Below are 14,106 nucleotides of genomic sequence, written 5' to 3' on the forward strand. Positions count from 1 at the left end.
AATCCAACAACAAAGCTGAAGTATGACCTAAACCATGAGAATTACAACTAGGAGATGTTTCTAAACTAACTATCAATAAGAACTGCAAAAACACTGCGTGGTTACGAGTAGCTTTCAGCTAGGGAATGTAAAATCTTAAATGGCACAGATAACGTCAATCTGAATTACCGTTTTCAGAATGACACAGATGTTAGGATAAGGAAGCATAAATGGAAATTTAAGAGAAACAAATTTGGAACAGATGTCAGGAAGCATTTTTTTCATGCCGAGAATCACAAACGTGTGGAATGGCCTACCAGGCAAGATTGTTAAGGCAAAAGCACAGGGGACATTCAAGAAGTGATCAGATGGCATCATAGGGGAATTGAGCAGTAAAAAAGGAAATGAGCATGCATAAGGCAAATGGTTTTAATTTAATCCCAAACAATGTCCGTGTTCTTATGTTATTAATGCTTACATACTTACTTGGATAAACACACAGAATTCCTGCCTTAAAAAATGGCTAGAATAACCACTTTGGAATTAAAAAATAAATAAATGAAGGCAAATGAGCCTATATTTTTTTTTCCATTATGCCTTTAAAGATACCTTTTTTTTCTTGTACAATTTATCTCTCTGTTCTATGTTGGTAATCTTTAGCTGTTAGACATGTGGTTGTACAGGAACTTAGGAATAACTCCAGGAGAGTTATTGTCACTTATCTTTTTAGGATGCTTCTCTCCCAAGTTCTATTTTTCACACAGTGCACAGGTGGAAAACAAGATTTACTTCATCTTATCTTTTGAGAAGAAGCAGATGTATAATGCCCAAAGCACCAGTCTCACACCGCTTATCTGTGTAACGTTGTGGTTTGCCTGCTCTGTTGATTTCAGTGGGACTCTTTGTATGCCTTAAGTTCTACACAGTTATTTGTAGAATAGGTTTCAAACTGTCTCTGTATAACTAAAGTGGGACAGGTAGGTATCCCTCAAAATAAGGAGTCACATTCTCTTCTACAGACTTTATATATCAGTGTAAAGAACTTTGAACCCTCAAATGTGGGAAGATGGAAACTAGAGATCCCAAAAGCCAGATCCAGGCTCTGAATGTGAGAATCTATATTTTACATCATCACTCTTTGGCTTCTAATCCAATGGCAAATAAAGGAAAGATGAAATTGGCTTAGAGCCGAGCTTATGGACCCCCTTTTATTTGTTACCTGAGCACTGAAAGTAGCTCTAGAAGTTCCTGTAATCACACTGTTTGTAGCCTACAGCACAGAAATGAATAGGCAAATTCTTACTTTTCATTACAGTACCCATTTCTCTTCTGCTTCTCCGATGTTCCTGTTGTCCCACTTGGCATACAATCTCTGCTTCAGGTGGATTACTGAGTAGAGGGCTATTTAGGGCACTAATAGGGGCACTGGGCTCTCTAGGAGTTTGGTGCTAAAAACCCATGAGGTTTAGTTCTTTTTCCGCTTACTGCAAATTTGGCTTAAAAGTTTTTCTAGGATACAGAGCAGTTTGTCTCATCTGCATAATAATATCATTAAAATTCAATGTAAATGAACCCATTTTTCCCCCTTCCATCAGTGTTTCTACAATAAACTAAAAAAAAAAAACCACAAAAACAACCTGAACCTCACAAATGATGATTGAAAAGAGGGAGCAATTTTTTAGATTCCTGAGAACCACATCATCTCTCTGCGTTAATCAACACAGAGCTTTTGAAAACAATGGCAATTGAAGTAAATAACAATCTGCTGCTTTCCTACTGGCAGGCAGTGTTACACCGTCTGTTGCAACATTATTGTTTGTGTTATCAGGATTTTAGGTTTGCAGACATAGGTATGTAATGGAATCCACCTGGTGGATAATTTTAGTTCATGCCTTCCACTTTATATTAGTATCTAGTCTCATAAGCCCCTGACTTGCAATTAAACATCAATTTTGTTTCATTTCCCTTTAAGCTGTTCTTACGTAATATTTGATCAGTATATATTTAAACCCCTTAAAGCTTGAACAAATCATCACTTAGTCATTTAGAAGCTGACACAGAAAACTAAACAGTACAGTGCTAACTTATTTATTGTGGGCTGAAAATGTGTCTACGCTTATCTTTCTTATGTGCTTCTGACATAAAACCAGTTCACTAAGTCACGTGCTGAGAAATTCGATTGCAAACTGAGCTTAGTGATTCACTAGAATCATATGTAAATTTTAGCCAGGTACTGTGTATAGATTAGGAGCTCCATAGTAAGAGAGTCATAAGAAAATAAAGCAAGAGAGCCAAGAGTTACTTTTCAAGGTTCTGGAGTTTGATCATAATCCCGTGTTGATATTCTTATTTCTCTTGTGTTTGACAGTGGGTTGCAATTTTAAAATTGTATTTCAGTTTTGGTCGTCGGTGTCTGAAACCAAATTACAATGATCCATGGCCACAGTTTCTTAGTTATGTTACTATCAGTTAATTAACTCTTGCACAATGCATACCAGGCATAGGCGCTGCATAGAAAGGCAATGAAGATGTGTCTCACGTCAAGGAGGATAGACTGGGATTTTACAAATAAGGAGATCTAGTGGAGTTCAGGATCGGTTCCCTTTGGCTTTCAATGAGAACTCTATACTTATTCTCTAGCTTCTGTGGAAATCCCAGCTGTGCAATAAAGAAACCAAGCCTAGAGCACTTTGTGGGATCCTGAGGGCAGCATGTTATCTGCTTGTATTGAAAGACCATGCTGAACATACTTGGTAATGATTTTACCAAACTGAACTATAGAAGACTAGCTTACATCACAGATTAGACAAAATTATTTAAAATGTTGAATGCAATTATTGATATGCACCAAATATTTTGGTTTTGTTACATCATTGCTGCAACACACTAGATCTTTATAAAGTCTTCTCAAGAATTTGTCAGTAGTTGCTCAGAACAAGACTTTAATGTGATAGCTATGCCTCTGGTGACTACAAATGCTTTGCCTGAATTCTGTGAATACTGCTGTTAAGACTCAGAGGCAACCTTAAATAAGTAGATAACACCTTTTTCAAGGAAGAAGTCTATTATTCCTGAGACAATAGGAACAATGGGCTAGACTTGCCGAGCTACATCTTGCTAAAGACACATCCTAGGATGAATCTGAAGTACATCAAAAAAGCAGTAGGTCTTAAATAAATGTATTCATTAACTTCTAGCTGACACAGTAGAGGCAACCTCATTTTATTTGTTTGAAAGTACCTTCAATTTTAAACCAGTTCTATTTCAATGATTTTGAACACAAAGGAATATTCTTATGAGTAGCAAGATATTTTGAATAATGGAATATAATTCCATCAGCACTGTGTTCTCTTGTTATTTATTACTGTACTAAATTATCTACAACTGAAGACAACCCGTTTATAATGAGATATCTGATGATTTATTTTTTGCAAAAAATATTAGCTTTATTATTTATTAATTCTAGCAGTATCCCTCAGTGTATACTCCATAAATATTAACATATCTGATGTCTTGTAAAGATCCAATGAAAGTAATAGCATTGTGCCAGATGTATAGGGAAGATTTGACATCTCATTTTATGTAGTTGATCTGCTATAGCTTACAGTATCTAAGAGTTCAATTAATTAAGAACTTGTCAAAAAACAGTGCTAACGTAAGGATATTTGAAGCCTTGCATTTGGACTAAAAATACTGTTCAGCCATGAGCGTTATTATGGACGTATTATGTGGGAAGAATGCATTTTGTTTGCCTGTAGATGCTAAATAAATTATAAAATTGCCTTTAAATGCTTGTATTACTGAACAAATGCCTGCTAAAAATATTCTGAGAACAGTGTGAGCATGTTGAGATATCCTGTGAAGTCATATCGTAAGTTCTTCTCTTTAAAATGTTTGTGCTGGATATTATTTTAAGTAATATGAAAATAACAGCACTATCTACTTGTACTGTTAAAAAACAGGTCAGATAGCTGTGCGTGAGGCTTTCAGAATACAGCTGTTGTCTGGAACTTAAAAAGATTGTCTGTTATCAGAAGATTATTATTCAAGGCTGGTTTATCTCAGACCCCCCAAATCCTTTACGTTTGTGCTGACAGTCTTTCTGTAGAGTCTGAATCTGACGTGGAGTTCTTTCTTTTAAGCTTGTTATATATTTGGTCTTACTAAGAGCGTGACAATCACTTTTGTTTTGATACGTATGATTTAATACTGTGCTGCTTTTATAAGTATTTTCACAATAGATTTAAAGATTGTTTCATTGTCATTTGTCCTAGGTTTTGTCTTCAGATGGAATAATTTATCTGTTACATTAACATTTGGAAGCATGTTGAGTTAATGCTGAGATCATGAAGATTTACAGAAACCTCATGTTTAGCCATGTTTTGCAAACAACAGGTAAGCTTAAAGCTCTCAAAGAGGCACATTGTAATGACCTGATAAATACAATTTAAACGTGATGCTAATAATTTGAGGTCTGTTCTGGAAGTAATGCCTCCTATTTCATTATGTTGGCCCACAATGTTAGAGGTTGAACCTTCCAACCAATATTCTGTTACATTTTCTTACAACAAATGAGACAAATGGCAGTAGAGGTGCAATCTGTCCAAATGGCACCTGACATGGAAGTGCAAATGAAGTAGAGGTGTGTCATTGAATTCCTCCAAAAGGAAAAAATGACTTTAATTGAAGCTTGCTGGATGGAGACTAAACAGTGGATGTGAGCACAGTGAGGTGGTGTGTTTCAGCAGTGGTGACAGTGATTTGAAAGACAAGCTGTGTTTTAGACTAGATAGCTATACACAGCTATCACACCATGAAATGAAGAGAGCCTCAATCAGCTCATCTGCGCAAACTGGCAGGTTACTACCAGGGAACTATGTATAGAGCTGAGTATTTGCTTCAGTGCATTGGAAAAGATGGTGGGAACGTTGGGATATCACAAAGTTTGTGCCAGGTGGGTCCCATAAGTGCTCACACAGGAAGAGAAAAAACACCTTATGCAAGTTTGTCAGAACCTGTTGAATATGAGCCAGAAGGGGACAGTTTCCTGGGTCACATCATTTCTGCTGATGTGACATGTCACCACTACAAGCTGAAATCAAAACAGTGGTCGATGGAGTGACCACATCTGAATTCCTCGTTGAAGAAAAAGTTCAAGACAAAAGCCTCAGCGGGTGAAATGATGTGCACTCTCTTTTTGGATAGGAAAGAGGTGAAAATCCTTCCACATTTCCTGGAACTCAGACAAACCATCAATTCTGACTGCTACTTTGTGATGCTGACTAAGCTGGAGGCTCAAAATTCCAGTCAGGCTGGAGGATAAGACAACTTTCTCTTTCAAAGTAATAACACCAGGCCCCATATCAGTTTGAAGATCACAGACCACATTGCCAGTGTTGGCTGGACTGTCCTACCACACGCACCATGTGGTCTGGATTTGATGCCTTCTGTCTTTCTGTTCAGGCCAATGAAAGATGGACTGCATGGGCAACATTTTCCTAGCAATGACACTACCATAGTGGTTGTGAAACAGTGGGCCACCTCTGCTGGTGCAGATTTTTTTAAGAGCAAGGCATGCAGGCTCTTGTTCATCACTGGCAAAAAAAATCCATAGCTGATAGCAGTGACTATGTTGAAAAATAATATTTTGTAGCTGAGAATTTGCTCTATCAAACCGTCGTAGTGCTCTTTGTATCTGCTTTATGTTCCATGGAAATAGATAGGAGACGTTATTTTTTGAGCAACCTATGTATAATATAAGTTGATATTTGCTTTATATCTTTGTTTGTTTGTACTTTTGGAACTGCTTGAGGTAGATAAGCAAGCTAAATGGTCATAGTCTGTGTGTGGCAGGGAGTGAGAACTTCTGTTTATGTCCTAGTTATGCCTTGTTGACTGCAGGTTTCCGGGTAGGTAACTTAATAACAAAAGAACAATAGGAAAAAAAGAGAAATCTCAGATCATCCTCAAGGATCTGGCTATAACTAAAGACCTTCATGGCATGTACTCTGGAAGGTGTCACATTTCATTTCTTTACAGAGTTTTCCAGGAAACATAAAGACTCCAGTCATATTTTGGTAAGATACGCTCTTATTTTTTTCTCTTTATTTTCTAATATAGAGTACTTCCAGATGTGTTTGAAGCCAGCGTAAAATTGGTGAATCCAAGAAGGCTTACTTGAAGACTTTAAAAGTAAACAGAATGTACAAATATATGGCATTACATTTGTGAAGATTTATGCCTGTATCTTTTGTGTTGATTGTGGCTTCTTTTATCATCTCTTCTGTTTTCATTAGAGAACAGGCTGTGACTTTGGCTCCTAGCCACTGTCTTTTGGAAAAGCTGATACTGTAGAGATAGTATGGCCGTCACATATATCTTCATGTAGGCAGCGTAGAGAGGGACTTGGATGACGTTTGTATCCTGTATTGGAAAAATTATGCTGAATTTGCTTGCTACAGCTGATATTAACTCATCAACAGAGCAGAATTTCAACATAATACAAGATCAGAATCACACTATTTCTGTATTGTTACCTAAAGAGCGTTACATAAGTTAATTATTACTCATCTTTGACATAATACAGGAGAGACATTTAGCAATTCTTTAAAACTCTTGAATTTCAGATGCTAGTTCAGATCTGTTATGTATTTATTAGAACAAAAGTGGAAAGAAACAATGTAGCATATACGCATACAGTGTACACAGGAATATATTTATATACAGTCCATATAAATATCTAAATTAGATAACAGCTGCAAACTATTTATATTTTAAAGCATGAAGCTCAAATTGAGACACAGTGATCATTGAAAGCAGGCAATGCAACCTGGAAATGCACTGTCTGGAATGGAACAGCTCATTACTAATATGAGACAGAATCTATGCATAAAAATCAAGCAAAGAAACTTCAATGTTTCTTAGGCATTATTGAGATGCCAATCAGTGTTGCATGTGTGTCTGGAATTCTAAATAATTTCCTGTATGTATTTATTCCATACTGTTGGTATAAAATATCAGCTGATAAATTCTAGGGCTCTCCAAAAGCATGTGTCTATCTGCTGCTGAGCCATTGTCAGTCCTTTGACAAAGGTTTCATGTCAAATAACTGCCAGTTGACTGAGTTCCAGATGGTCACCTGCTTTCTTGGGAGAAAAAAACACTCTTGTGGACTTGTTCTGGAGACAGCAGATTATAAAATCTTTTTTTCTGCTGAGCAGTGATTTCCTCAAGGCCTGTGCATAGTGTTCAGACTGTTGTGTTAACCTTACTCAGGGAGTTTGACTCTTTTTTTGCTGGAGTAAAATTAAAAATTAAGAACTACTTCTATCAGGATGAGGCTCCCAATTGCCATTTTTATTTGCTTGTACATCTTCACTACAGAGCATCTTACTCCAGCCTGGTGCAAAGCTACTTAGTCCTGTAATCTATTTGTCTATATTTTGTAATATTTTTCTGTAAATTCTATGTCCAGTGCATAGAATTTACCTCAGGAAAAAAAAACCCACGGACAAAAGTGTTTTGTGTATGTTTGACATGAAACATAGAGGGAAATCAGGGCAAAGATGAATTACATTACATTAGAGGGAGTTATACTTATCCCCAGATCAAAATGAAGAGGGGATTGGTTTAATCTGTTTTAAAAATAAGAAATCTGTAACAAAGTATAATATGAAACCAGAAGTATACTACATTATGATAGTTTAGAGACTAGAAGAATTCTACGATACCTATCTTTTTTAGTTGCATATATGCACATATATATTTTGTGTACCTTATGAAAGATTTTTTTTTAAATATTGTTTTAGAAAGTCTCTATTTTTGACCTCAATTCTTGCATTCCATGCTGTTAGAACAATATCCAATCTGAGTAGTATAGTGGTGAACCTGAGAATTGAGATTTTGTAGAGGTACTCTTTGCCTGTACTGTGTCCAACCTGAAGGTTAAACTTGATGTGTTGTTTTAACAATGACAAACTGGGGATCTTGGACCAACAGAGCAATATTAATATATGAAATGCATGAGTTATTATAGAATGCATTTTAATTGCTCTTCAAATAGAATTACAGCCCTGCAATGATAACAGTATCGGTAAAATTTATTTTATTTTATATTATAAAGCCTTTTTATGTTTGTTTGTTTGCTTTTTTTTGTTTAGGCAAGAAGAGAGACCATTATGATTATTTGGGCATCTGAGAGAATTGTGGCAGGAAATGTAAGTATAATATTAATATCCAGTAGATATTTGTTAGCTAATATTGTTGAGCACAAAATAAGCTTGATTAATATGCATCTATTTAGCCTTCCTAAGAATTATGTATCAAAGGATAAAACATTCATATTTGGTACAAAGAATCAGGCTGTAGCTGTATCAATATCACTATAATTACATTTTTTATCTTTCCTCTTGAGTATCTCAACTTTCTTTGGTGTCTGGGATTAAACTTTTTGAAAGGAAATAATTAATATCCACATTTGAGTTTGTGAAAACTTTCACCTGAATTTGTGCGCATAAATAGTCTGAAAAAGGATGTTAGCTCTCTTCATATTTAAAGAGTTGAATAGGATGCAAAAAATAGCTATATACTGAGTTTATTTTGTGATCACTTAATATACAAATTAGAGCTGAGTTATTGGGGTCTATTTGGCAGAAATTGGTAACATTACGCAAGGCAGATAAATATGGGTAGAGAGAAAGCTAGCCAAAAAAAACCAACCAGTCATGGATGCAGATGTCCCTGCTGAAGTTTTTGCACCTGGGCCATTTGGTTTCCAAACTGACCTCATGACTGGCCACAATGGCTGACTTCTCTTCCAGAGCCAAAAGAAGAAGAGGCTTAAGTGGGTCCATATGGCACACAACAATCGACAGCAAAGATGCATTGCCAACTTGGTATTGCAACTACAGTTTGTATTTCAATGTGCTGTGGAATTGGTTCACTATTCACAGAAGAGCAAGTACTGCCAGTAGCTTAATCTATGAATTTATCTAATTATGTCCTAAAAGCACTGGAGAACTGCAGTATGATTTCAGATGTTGTGTGATGAAGCCAAAGTCAATTTAACCTGAACTGTGCACATTCCTATTTGTATCTAGAATCAAGAAGTTGAGCTTCCCTTATCTATAGTGACAGAAAATGTTGTATTTTACTGTATTCTAGGAGCAGTTGACTTTTAGGATTTAGAAGATGATAAAGTTTACAAATATAGTATCAAACATGATTATCTGTGACCTTGAAAGGCTTCTTGTTCTTTTCCACTCTGGACTTCATAATAGAATTTATTTTAAAAACAATGATGCACATCTGAAATGAGTAAAAGACCTTTGATATAATTGCTGTGAAGCTAGAAAATCAAATGATATTACTGTAAAATCCTTGTAACAGCCGAGGCAATAACTTGACTATGTTTGAACGCTACAGCTCTGTTTGTTCAGTAGTTGTTCATTATGTAGTTTTATTGGTTATTTTTCCCTTTTATCCCATGTTGATAGAGGGTTCTTAAACTATTTATGAGTCTCTCCAACGGTGAAGTTTCTATTTCCTGGCTGGAATCCTAAGTGAGAGGAACGTAATGGTACGGGGTAGTGACATCTGCATGTATTTATTCCATTGTGATATCTAGAAAAAGATTTATATATATGAGTCATTCTTTCTACCTGAAAGCAGGGTAAACATAGTTTGGATAGTACATTGCCTTGTGACTGTGGTGTTCTTGTTGACTAATGGTAGATATGAATCAAACACATATTTACATTTGGTAACCCATACAGACACCTGTCCCTAAGATTATACTTAAACCAGTTGTACTTAGGGTTAAGGGAATTTCTTTAAATGGTGCCTTTCTGGAGATACTGATTCTGCTTAAACATGCTGTGGTAGTATTTGAAGTATCAGTGGAAAATACAAGGCTGTATCATATTGCCAAAAAATACTCAGCAGATGTAATTTTCCATCAGCTTACCAGAATAAAAATTTTCTTATTACTTTTGATAACTAAGTAGTATTTATTCTGAAGTTTTCTAACATAGAAAAGTATTCCCACCTCCCCTATTTCCAGAAGATATCACTACCAATTTATTTTTATGAAGTTTCACTTTTTTTTTTACCTGTATGTTACTGACATAAGCTCACATTTAAATTTTTCAAGTTGTCCCAGAGATATTTTTGCATTAAACCCTTTCATCTTTACATAGAAAAGCATTGCTTCCAAAAATCTACACTTCTGAACTGTAAGTGTGTAAACCTGCATAGTCAAACTTTTACTGAGCTGCTGTAAAAAACAGGTTTTTAATAATTTTATATACAAATCCTATGCGGTCATGCTGATTACATGTTTATCTGGAATGGAAAATTTGGACTCACTGTTTTCTTGTAACAAATTTAATTGCCCTCATGCTGCCATCAAATTTTCTCTGAAATACTTCTGTACCTATAGTTCTCTCTGAAGTACTCTGTGAAATATAAAAAAATAAAAAATCCCATAGCCTTCAAGTTACAGTACATAGAAGTAACTGCTATAAAAAAACAGCAGTCAATCCAAACACATGGAAATGTTTGTAATAAAGAACTAAGTCATCAGACATTGCTACGTGTGCCTCAGTAGAGTTTATACCTATCTTAATATTAATTCAACAAAGCTATTCTCCTTGGAAAGTCAAATATATTTTTGAAAGAAACTGTTTTAATCCATGAAGAAGCTTTACTGGTTATATACAACTCACTGTAACATCCACTTTAGGAATCAACATGGAAAATCATTAGGCAATTAAAATTTGTATGAACAAGTCTTGGCATTGAAAGAAGCTTTCCCATAAGATCCTCATCTATGCTTTAATCATGCCCAATCTTGATCAAGTCATAATGAGAAATGAATTCCCTGCGGTATAAAATTCACCAACTGGATTGTGCTAAAACCAGAGCTATGGAAAACAACACAGATGGTTGACACGTCTCACTATGACCACAGTAAGTGCACTCTGCCAGGAAGAGAAAACCATGGAAACTCCTGGAAATATTATGTACTTTTTGTTCTAAATTCCCTGATGATATTAAACAATCACTGCACACCACACACTTGAATGATCTAATGCAGATAATCAGCTGTAGATCAAAGCAAGGAATATCCACTTTACAGGTAATGTTCCTCACCAACTAGTCACTCCTCAGATCTTTAAGTTTTCTAAAGATGATACTAAACTTGGAAGTTCTTCATTTGAGTTGATAACAGCACTCAGAAATTCTGTTTTAGTAACTAATCTTGTCTTCATTTGCAGACAGCAAACTTGTCCACAAAGTACTCTTCATCCTCCTTAAAAGTAAATGACTCCTACCCAAATAACACACTCTGTGCTGTGAGCATCTTCCACTTTTATTCTCTCTGATTTTAATCATTAAAACATTTAGCAATTCTATAAAACTAAAGTACTTTCTTCCCTATGGCCTCTAGCACTGTGGAAAGTTCACTGTCCTCAATGGCAACTCTGGAAAGAGTCGATGTTGCTGTACCTCATCCAGAGTCCTCTTTTGTCTGACATAAAGGATGCAATTTCTGGAAGCAGGTTTAGGCTGCAGGAAGGGAGATAATGCACAGTATTGAATGCTTTGTACACAGGGGTAGATAGAGGTATCCCTTGAAGAGAATCTGTTCCATTCAGCAATGTACAACCAGCACAGAAGGAGCTCTGTTGGCTCAGGGCTGAAGGAGAGCAGATGAGCAAAATTTGTGCTACAGGAATTTGACAATGTTCGATATCATTGAGAAGTGTGTGTATTATGGTCTCCTCTGAGAAACAAATTTAAGGAAGTTCTTTAACCTTGATAGCAGTCTGTCTTAGCTTTTGCTTCCCAACAACCCGCACCTCTTGTAAAGGGAATCACTATGCTGAAAAGGGTAATTGTAATGAACAGTGCAGGATTCACAATGGAATTTCACAGAAATATGGTAGTAATCTGAGAACCAGCCCTAGTTTGAATAGATATAAGAATGTTTTGTGGTGTTATGTTCACTGCTTTATCAGCTTGCAGGGAAAAGTTCTCCATTTTCTTTTGTGTGTGTGTGATTTCAGTACCATGAGATGTGGGCAATATTTCATTTGTCTAACATGTAAAAGCAGGGGTTGATGGAAAGAGAGTTTGTCCATTTGTAAAAAGTGTAGGGAGGGTCTAAGCGCTTTCTTCTTTTTAAGTGGTGGTTGAGGGTGGTTTGTTTATTCAGCTAGCAGTGTTAGCCAACAACTGTAATCTTGAGTAAGTACAGCATGGCCTTGGAGAGAGTTCAGTGTCCCAAGAAACTGTTTTCTTGAATTGTGTGTTAAGATACTTGCCACATATTTCAGCCTAAGACTGGTTCACATGCTAAGCAGCTCTTCAAAGACTGTGGAAAATACAGTGGTAGAAGAAACAATTAAATGTGCTAATAGTTCTTAATTTAAAGGCACCCATACCAAAGTCAATGACTCTTTGTGGACTGTGGTGAGACAAAGAACAGCTATAGAATAGTTTGATAAAATATTTGTTTAGCAGGAATTTAAAAGGAAAAGAGAAGATTAAACAGTCTCACAGAATGTTCTGCAAAGTGACTGGAATCTCAGTCCAAGTATTTCTACCAGCAGTTCATGAGCGTTGTCCATTGTCACTGTGGTAGTACCATCCTGACCTTTCCTCAGACCATCTGGTATGCTTTTTGGATGGATGTTGCTGCTAACAATGCCCTGGTTCAAGCTGATCCTGGAGTGCAATTTAGGCATTGTTCACCAATGATTAATCAAGAAGAGGTTACATAATGAAGCCAGCATTAAAATGTATGGGCATGTGGCAAATCAGATTGAATGGCAATATCTCAGAATATATAGCATCATATTGTTGGGTTTCTTTTGTGGTTTTCACTCTCCTGGGGATCTGAGTATAGACTGTGACATGCTGAAAGCTCTGTTTATTTTACATTTTAAATGATTAGTGGAAGATTAAACTTTCATGCTAACTGAAAAATATAATGAAAATGCTAAATTCTGGGCTCCCTATCTAAATATTATTAGCTTTTACATGATGTATTTGGTTCTTTTGTTCTTGCTGACTCACAGTCCGTAGCCTTTCTTGTGTTAATGCATTTTAATCCCCTGTATAGAATCTCTCAACAAAAAGACATTTTGATATAGTACTGGAAGGGAGAAGAAGAAATATCCTAAACAGAGAAAATGATGCAGGGTTATTATTTTTAGCTACTTTCATCAAATATAAACGCTATCAAGAGCAGTGAAGAAATGAATTAGAAAAAATGGCTGTAATTTTTCAATTGCTGAAGGGAAGTTAAAGCTAAAAGCTAAATACATTAGGTAAAAGCGATGCTGTATGTGTGTGCATTGTATGCTTACTCATATTTGCTTCTGTCCTGCATTAAGGTCAAACCCAGTTACTGCAAATTTCCAGACAAACCTCTGAATTCCAGGGTGGAGGAAACAAAGTAAACCTCTAGGTATGTGTATAGTATTTATATCCTTGCTCTATTCTCAAAATGTCTAAAGGTTCTCAGGCATGAAAAATTTTTAAATAGCACTGTTGTCCAAACAACTAGTGATGCAGATTTTCCAGACTAGTAGTACCCCTTTAAAAAATATCAACAGATATTTTTGCAAAAGACTCCCCATTTCTAATCTGCAACGGGTTTGAATTGACCAAATACTTGTCTTTACAGCAGAAACCCTCTACCATTGTAGCTACTTAAAAATAATGGAAATGCTAGTCATTGCAAATGCAAATTCTGGTGAGTCAGTGGATCTTTATTTGGGGGGGGGGGGGGGGGGAGTGGGAAGAGAAAATGAAATTTACTACTTTTGTTTCTGTTGTAGTCTAGATTGTTACCACTGAGGGACACCTGATTCTCTTTCAGTTTTTCAGTTATCTAGTTGGATGCATAACTAGAATTGGAGAAAAAAAAAGCAATATCCTTTGCTGGTGTAATTTCAAGAAGTGGAGCGATTGGAAAGTATGGGTTCTTCCCTTAAAACAGCACATCTGATGTTTTTACTCAAGGAGGGCCAGAGATTGGACCATGTCACAGAAAGTCTGAGATACAATAAATAATACACTTTTAGATGTCTGCTATTTTTTCATAATACAGCCTTCCAT

General features: G+C 36.0%; 1 long non-coding RNA gene across 2 annotated transcripts in view; it reads left to right on the forward strand.

Annotated features, from left to right (window-relative positions):
• Nucleotides 1-14,106, forward strand: part of LOC149916125 (uncharacterized) — a 128,164-nt gene that overhangs the window by 90,200 nt on the left and 23,858 nt on the right. Inside the window, exons 4-7 of one of the 2 annotated variants that reach the window (XR_016470887.1) lie at nucleotides 4,254-4,374; nucleotides 6,019-6,056; nucleotides 8,139-8,195; nucleotides 13,380-13,453. This is a non-coding gene — a long non-coding RNA (uncharacterized LOC149916125). Of the gene's footprint in view, nucleotides 1-4,253; nucleotides 4,375-6,018; nucleotides 6,057-8,138; nucleotides 8,196-8,798; nucleotides 9,976-13,379; nucleotides 13,454-14,106 lie in introns of those variants that run through there. The other variant, XR_016470886.1, reaches the window with a different exon arrangement.

The sequence above is a fragment of the Phasianus colchicus genome, chromosome 13 (assembly GCF_987193195.1).
Source record: "Phasianus colchicus chromosome 13, bPhaCol1.hap1.1, whole genome shotgun sequence".
NCBI classification, from domain to species: Eukaryota; Metazoa; Chordata; class Aves; order Galliformes; family Phasianidae; genus Phasianus; species Phasianus colchicus.